This window comes from Sapajus apella, unplaced genomic scaffold (genome assembly GCF_009761245.1).
Source record: "Sapajus apella isolate SASKATOON/1434 unplaced genomic scaffold, GSC_monkey_1.0 scaffold93, whole genome shotgun sequence".
Lineage (NCBI taxonomy): Eukaryota > Metazoa > Chordata > Mammalia > Primates > Cebidae > Sapajus > Sapajus apella.
Window position 1 is genome coordinate 7,041,220 of NW_022437033.1, and position 8,287 is coordinate 7,049,506.

Consider the following 8,287-nt stretch of genomic DNA (forward strand, 5'->3'; position numbering starts at 1 on the left):
CCTTACAACATATACAAAAATCAACTCAATATGGAATAAAGACTTACATATAAAACCAAAAACTATAAAAACCCCAGAACACAACCTAGGAAATACCATTTAGAACATAATCACTGGCAAAGATTTTATGATGAAGACACCAAAAGCAATTGCAATAGAACAAATTGACAAATATGATCTGATTAAACCAGCCCCTGTAGTGCAAAAATAAACTATCAACAAATTAAACAGACAACCTACAGAATGGGAGAACATTTTTGCAAACTCTAATATCCAGCATCTATAAGGAACTTAAATTACAACAGGAAAAGCAACAACCTCATTAAAAAGTGGGCAAAGGACATGAACACTTTTCTAAAGAAGACATACATGTGGCTAACAACCATATGGAAAAGAAAGCTTAACATCACTTATCTTTAAAGAAAATTCAAACTGCAATGAGTTATCATCTCACACCAGTCAGAATGGCTAGTATTAAAAAGTCAAAAAAAATAGCTGCTTGCCAGGCTGTGGAGAAAAGGGAACACTTACACACTGTTGGTGGGAGTGTAAATTAGTTCAACCATTGTGGAAAGCAGTATGGCAATTGCTCAAAGAGCTAAAAGCAGAACTACCACTTGACTCAGCAATCCTGTTATTGGGTATATACCCAAAAGAATATAAATCATTCTTTTATAAAGACACATACACAGGTGTGTTCATTGCAGCACTATTCACAATAGAAAACACAGGAGTCAAACTAAATGCCCATCAATGATAGACTGGATAAAGAAAATGTGGTACACATATGCCATGGCACACTACGCAGCCATGAAAAACAACAGGATCATGTCCTTTGTGGGGACATGGATGAAACCGGAGGCCATTATGCTTAGCAAACTAACACGGGAACAGAAAACCAAATACTGCATATTCTCACTTAGCAGGAGCTAAATGACGAGAATACATGGACACTGAGAGGAACAACATACACTGGGGCCTACTGGAAGTCGGAGGTTGGGAAGAGGGAGTGGATCAGGAAAACTAATGTGTACTAGGCCTAATACCTGCATGATGAAACAATCTGTACAACAAACCTCCATGACACACATTTATCTATGTAACAAACCTGTGCATGTACCCCTGAATTTTATTTTAAAATAAACATATATTTAAATATATGTGTGTGTATTAATCACATCATGTGAAATGTATCCATCTCCTCAAGGATTTATCCTTTGTGTTACAAACTATCTCATTATACTTTTATTTTAAAATGGACAATTAAATTATTATTGACAATAATCACCCTGTTGTGCTATCAGGGTTGTGTTGATCTTATTAATTTCTACCTCAAAAAACTATCTCTCGTTTCTAGTAAAGGACACCACAAGCCATCAGTTGCCCACACCCCAAACCTGGGAGTCGTTTCACATTCCTACCTGGTTTTCACTCCCTACTCCACCTTCAATAACATCTTCTATTGTCTCTTCCTCAAAAACATATCCTAAATTGATCAATTCTCAACCCCTCTAATATTATCAGCCTCATTCAAGCCATTATAATCTCTTGACTTATACTCTAGCAATAGTCACCTAACTGGTCTCCCTGTTTCTATTCTTGATCTCATACCTACAGTCCATTCTCCAGAGGGTAACCAGAAAGATTTTAAAGCAGAGTCTGATCATTTCCCTCCCCTTCTTAAAACCCTCCAGTGGTTCTGTTGTATTTAGAATGCAAGAAGAAAACCTTTTGCATGGCCTGCAAGGCTCTGCATAATTCAGCTGCAAACAAACCTCTCTGATCATGTGTTCCATCACTCATGTCCCTCATCTTTGATCTTTCAGCTACAGTGGCCTTGCTGTTTCTGCCACATACCATGATGCTTTCTACATTAAGGCCTTAGAATGAACTGTTTTCTCTGCCTGCAATACTCTGCTTTCAGGTCTTTCCATGGTTGGCTCTTTGCTGTCATTCAGGTCTGAGTGCAAATATCACCTCCTTGCCTGATCACCCAATCTTAAATAGAACATACCGCCCCATCATTGGTCACTCATAACCTGCTCTACCACCTACCCAGTTTTATTTTCTTCATAATACTTAGAAGAAGTTGAAATTTTCTGGTTTATTTGTTCATTATTTATCTTCCACTATCTGAATATTTGCTCCATTATGACAGAATATTTTTTCTGTTTTTGTTCAGTCATGTATCCTTGAACACCTAGGACCAATGTCCAGTGTGTAATATGCACTCAAAAGATTATTAAACAATATACTTTGTAAAGAAAGATGCCACATTTAGTTTGCTTCATCATTTGAAACATAGCTCTTTTGTGCAGCTTTTGTTTTTGCTTTTTGTGCCAGAATTTCTAATTGCCTTTTCTTCCCTCCGTCTCCCCCTCCCTTCCTTCCTTCCTTTCTTCTTTCCTGCCTCTGACAGAAGAGGCACTTGCTACTATTTCATCACTAAGAACCTCAAAGTTCTTACACATACAGTTTGTGGGATAGATTTATTTTCTTCTTAAAGATATTTTTCAAGCATTCCTCTAACTTCATGTTCAGACTGAATCAATTACGTTCTATCATTCTGGGATACATTTTTGTTTTCCACTTTAAAAGTACATCCTCAAATGCCCCCCCCCCAAAAAAAGAATGAAAATTAAAATTTCCAAGTCTTTTATGCAGAAGATGGCTTTACTTTGTTCTCTCAGTTGATTGTTTTTTCTAGAAATAAAATTTCAGGTTTAAACTTACTTTCATTAGAACTTCAAAGACATTGTCCTTTACAGTTTTAATAATGAGAGTAACATCAATCTGATCCTGCTCCTTTAGAGGTGACTGATTTAATTGTTTTTCTTTTTATATCAGGAATCTTTTCATTTGTTCACTCATTCCACAAATGTTTATAATGTATCTACTGTAAGTCAGGTAGTATTTGAGTAACAGATTTATAGAAGTAAATAAAGCATTGTTCTTGTTTTGTAGGCTCAAATTCCTGCCTCATGAAGCTTACTTTCTAGTAGGTAAAGAGAATAAAAAGTATATCAAATTTGTGGTGCATAAAATGGTGATAAACCCTAGGTAGACAAATAATGCATGGAGGGATAAGAAGTACTAGGGGAGGCCGGGCGCGGTGGCTCACGCCTGTAATCCCAGCACTTTGGGAGGCCGAGGCGGCAGATCATGAGGCCAAGAGATCGAGACCATCCTGGCCAGCATGGTAAAACCCCGTCTCTACTAAAAATACAAATAATTAGCTGGGCGTGGTGGCACGTGCCTGCAGTCCCAGCTACTCAGGAGGCTGAGGCAGGAGAATTGCTTGAACTCGGGAGGCGGAGGTTGCAGTGAGCCAAGATTGTGCCACTGAACTCCAGCCTGGTGCCTGGTGACAGAGGGAAACTCTGTCTCAAAAAAAAAAAAGAAAAGAAATACTAGGGGAGGGAATTAAACTTAGATAAGGTGGTCTAGGAAGTCTTCACTAGGAAAATGACTTTTGAGTAAAGATTTGAAGGAACCATGAGGATAAATCATGCCAATATCTGATGGGAATGATTTCCAAGGAAAATGAATAGTCATAAAAGCCCTGATTTTAAAGCCTGGCAAGTTCAATTCAGAAATAGTGGGGAGGGCAGATAGACCAATAGATTCAATGAATGAGTAGTAGGAGATGAAGTCATGGGCAAGTCATGGAAGATGTGATAGGTTAGAATAAAGACTTTAGTATTTACTCTGAGTGAGATATGAAACCACTGTCAGATTTTGAAGAAAGTCTTCTGGATTGAAAATGGATTAAATGTGGGCAAAGGAAGAAGCAAGGAGACTAGTGAGGAGGCTATTGTAATAATCCAGATAAGAATATGATGGTTTGGGTCAGGGTGGTGGCAGTTGAGGTGGTGAGGAGCATCTAGATTCTGGATATATTTTGAGACAGAGACAACAAGGTTTTCTGGATCTGAAACATGGGAGAAACAGACGAGTCAAGGATAAATCAAAGTATTTTTTCTTAAGCACCTGAAAATATGGCATAATTAAAGTATGTGAAGGAAATTATAGGAAGGTATTTTCTTTGGGTGGGGTGGGTGGGATATCAGAAGCTCAGTTTCATATATTAATTTTGAGATGTCAAGTAGGCGGTTGGATATACCAATCTGGATTCAGGAGAGAAATCCAGGATGAAGATATTAAGTTAAGACTCATCAGCCTGTAACTGGTATTTAGATTCATGGCACTGGATAATTCCACTTAGGAAGTAAGAAGAGATAGAAAAGAGGACCAAGGCCAGGCTCGGTGGCTCATGCCTGTAATTTCAGCCCTTTGGGAGGCTGAGGCGGGTGGATCACGAGGTCAGAAGTTTGAGACCAGACTGGCCAATATGGTGAAACCCCGTCTCTACTAAAAATACAAAAATTAGCTGGATGTGGTTGTGTGTGCCTGTAGCCCCAGCTACTTGGGAGGCTGAGGCAGAAGAATCACTTGAACCTGGGAGGCAGAGGTTTCAGTGAGTTGAGATTGAGCCACTGCACTCTAGCCTGGCAAAAGAGTGAGACTCTGTCTTAAAAAAAAAAAAAAAAAGAAAAGAAAAAGAAAGAAAAAAAAAAAGAAAGAAAGAAAAGAAAAAAGGACCAAGAACCAAGTCCTGGGTTATTTCAATGTTTACAGTCTGTGGAGATGAGAAACCAGCAAAGAGACTAGAAAGGAATGACTTGCTATCAAGAAGGGAAATCTACAGTGAATGATGTTCCCTGGAAGCTAAGGGATTTTTCTCTTTATCTTTCATGAACTGAAATTTCAACATGAGTAGGTATGGGCCTTTTTGTAAATTCTGTTTGGCACTCAAAGGGCTCTTTTTATTTTATCACCCAGGTACTCACCATAGGACTTGATAAGGAGTTTTTTGATCCTCACCCTCCTCTCACCCTCCACTAAGTAGGCCCTGGTGTCTGTTGTTGTCTTCTTTGTGTCCATATGCACTCATTGTTTAGCTACCACTTATAAATGATCTCAGGATTATCTATTTCCTCTAGGGTCATTTTTTTTCAATTCAGGCTGGTCCTTCTCTTTCATGGTGTTGTTTTTCCTCAAACATCTGATTATCTATTATTGATCATTTATGGATGAAGAACTATATTGATTAGAACAGTTGCTGGCATAGGTTTCTTTTACAGTTATACATGTACATAACTTCAAAAAGCTACTCTCTAGATTGATACTGAATACTGAATGTAGACTCTGTGGAAATGGGTCGACAGGCTTCTTTTTAGGATTTCTTAGTGGGAAGTGGGCAGGCTGCCTCATGTAAGTGCTAAAGTAAGGAAGTTTTTACTTTGGGAGTAGAGTAATTCAGAGTTCATTTTAGAAGTAGAAGACTTTCATGTATTTCACTCCTTGGTAAAGTTAGCTTTTCTTGTTGTTGTTTTTTTTAGCTGGGGCTACAGGTGCATGCTACCATGCCCAGCTAATTTTTGTATTTTTAGGAGAGACAGTGTTTCACCATGTTGGCCCAGCTAGTCTGGAACTCCTGACTGACTTCAAGTGATTCACCTGCGTTGGCCTCCCAAAGTGCTGGGATTACAGGCATGAGCCACTGTACCAGAATTTTCTTTCTTTTTTTTTCACTTCTTATGAGGTGTAGTGTCACAATACTCTACTCTGCCTCTTTACATAGCTACAATATTCATACTATTGGCCTTCTCTAGGAAAATATTCTACTCCATTTAGGAAACTGTTCTTAGAACTCCAGATAGGAATAAATATTATAGCTAGCTACTTTGTATTCATAGAATAGGAGGAAGGGAGAGCTAGCCTTATTACCCATTGGCAGTTTCCAATGTGACTACTCTGATTTCTCTCCCACAGCTCATTTCTGCACTTAGCACCTGCTATGAGCTTGATGCCTTTCAGGGTCTCTGACAAATTATCTCCACCTCCCTGAGCCTTCTTCCATATGTATTTTAGATGACACCAGGCAGTATGGTTCTGATCAATACACTATGCTGCTTCCCAATATGTCTTTACTTTGATTTGGTTGGGTCTATGAAGAATGGGGAAGTAAACACAAGTGCTCAGTCATCTGGAACCAGAAATCCTGAGGCTATTTTCCAACTTTCAACGCTAACTACAGTACTTTACTCACTTTTCGGTTCATTTAATAAAATGTTTGCAGTATTAGACAGCTATGTATGATATACTCCTTTCAACAAACTGTTCTTAGCCTCCAGATATCCTACCACATGCTTACAGTTTCTTCTTTTACCTGGTGGATGGAAATGGTAGCTAGGGAAGGGAAGAAGACCTAAGGTATTTCATTTAATATCCTTTATAGCTTTATGAGGTGGATAACATCCACTTTTCACAGATGATAAAGCAGAGACTTAGAGAATACAGTAACTAGCCCAATGCCATTTGCATTGTCAGTAGTAGACTTGGTATTGGAATCCAAGTCTATTTTACTATAAACCTATATTTGTGTTACAACACGCTCCCTCACCACCTCTCTGCCATTGTCCTCTATCATAGAAAAGAATTCTGCCCAACTTAATGAAAAATATTTGTAGGCATGAAAAATTTAAAATTTCAACATGGTATGTATGAGAAACATTGTAGTTATAGGATTTAATTGGTGATTAAGTGATTTAGTGATTTATAATCTTTTTTCTTTGTGAAACACATGTTGCTTTTCAGATGTTAAGCATTCTTTCTCAGTGGGAAGGCTGATACTTTGTGCCTTTCTTTTCTATCATAAGTTTAATTAATAATCAGTAAAATTCTGCTGGAGGTAGTGGTGATGTGAGTACTTTTTGTTGTTCATCGTCTGAGTTTGCATTTCAGGCAGTTGCTCATTTTTTCTCAATCAGGCACATAAAATAGAATAGAAGAGCAGCTATCCTGAATGCAGTTGACTGTTACTGTCCAGCTATGACAGCTAAAGCCACAGGTATTTACTCAGTTGTAGAGCTGTGAATGCACCTGATAAGCAAAGATCTGACCTGACTGAGGGATGTATATTGGAGAACTCCAGGAGCAGGCTGGCTGTAGCAGGATAGACCCCTCAAACCAGGGCCATAGTGAGAAGTTTGTCACTCTTTTCATTTTACAGCCACTCCTCCACTGACTGTCTTAGTCCATTTTGTGTTGCTATAAAGGAATACCTGACTGGGTAATTTGTAAAGAAAACAGTTTTATTTCACTCACAGTTCTGTAGGCTGGGAAGTCTGGGAAGCATGGCACTGGCATTTCCTTGGCTTTTGGTAGGGCCAGGTGCTAGGTCAAAACATGGGTGATGAGGTCAAAAAGGAAGTGGATACATGCAAAAAGAGAAAACCTGAGGGTTATCTTGGCTTTATAACAATCCACTCTCAAGGGAACTAATCCATTCGCAGGAGAGTTAAGAGTTAATGCAGTCCCAATAGAGTGAGAACTCACTCACTACTGTAAGAATAGCAACAAGTCCTTCATGAGGGATCTGCCTCTGTGACCCAAACACCTCCCATTACGTCCCACCTCCCAACACTACCACATTGGGGATCAAATTTCAGTATGAGTTTTGATGGGGACAAACTCAAACCACATTAAAACCATAGCAGACCGCTACCATATAATCTGCAGTTCAACATGCAGGAACACCAGAACACAGGAAAGCACATTCTAGTTACAATAGCGTCCACTCCTAGCTACTAAAAAAGTACACTTGGGTCCTGGGGAGAGTGCATCTGACCCTCTTGACCTCTGTAACTCACTTTTCCATCCCAGCTTTTCTGTCCTTCAGTGAGTTTCCCCTTGTTCCTGGGGACTGCAGAGCTCAAGTATGATGTTTTTGTCTATGTACTGGGTCACCTTGTGATAAAAACATTCAACTGGTCATCCCTTGTGTGATGTCCCGATACCATTCTTAGACCAGAGCACTTCAGTCCTGATTGTTTCAAGGCTCACTGGACTTTCCCCCCCAAAAATGTTTATTTGGTTATTAATAAATGCAAAAATAAAACTCCTTTCATTATGAGAAAAATGCTAAAATGTTTATGAAGATAGAATCTGATAGGGCTGGAATTTGGGAGACGTGAGAGAGATGAGCCTTGCAAGTTTTGGATCTGCTCTCACCCAAATGTTTTCTTAACATTTGAAACAAAGACAAGAAAAAATTGCTGTTTTGCCTTTTATCACTTCAAATGAGAAGTACAAAAATGTGTTCAAAAGTCTTAAGAGTGATATAAATGCAAAATATGACTATGTAACTAAGTCTGGTTGATTCTTTGACTCACTAAAGACTTACACTAATTTGACCCTTTTTCCCCCTAAGTCATATAGAAAA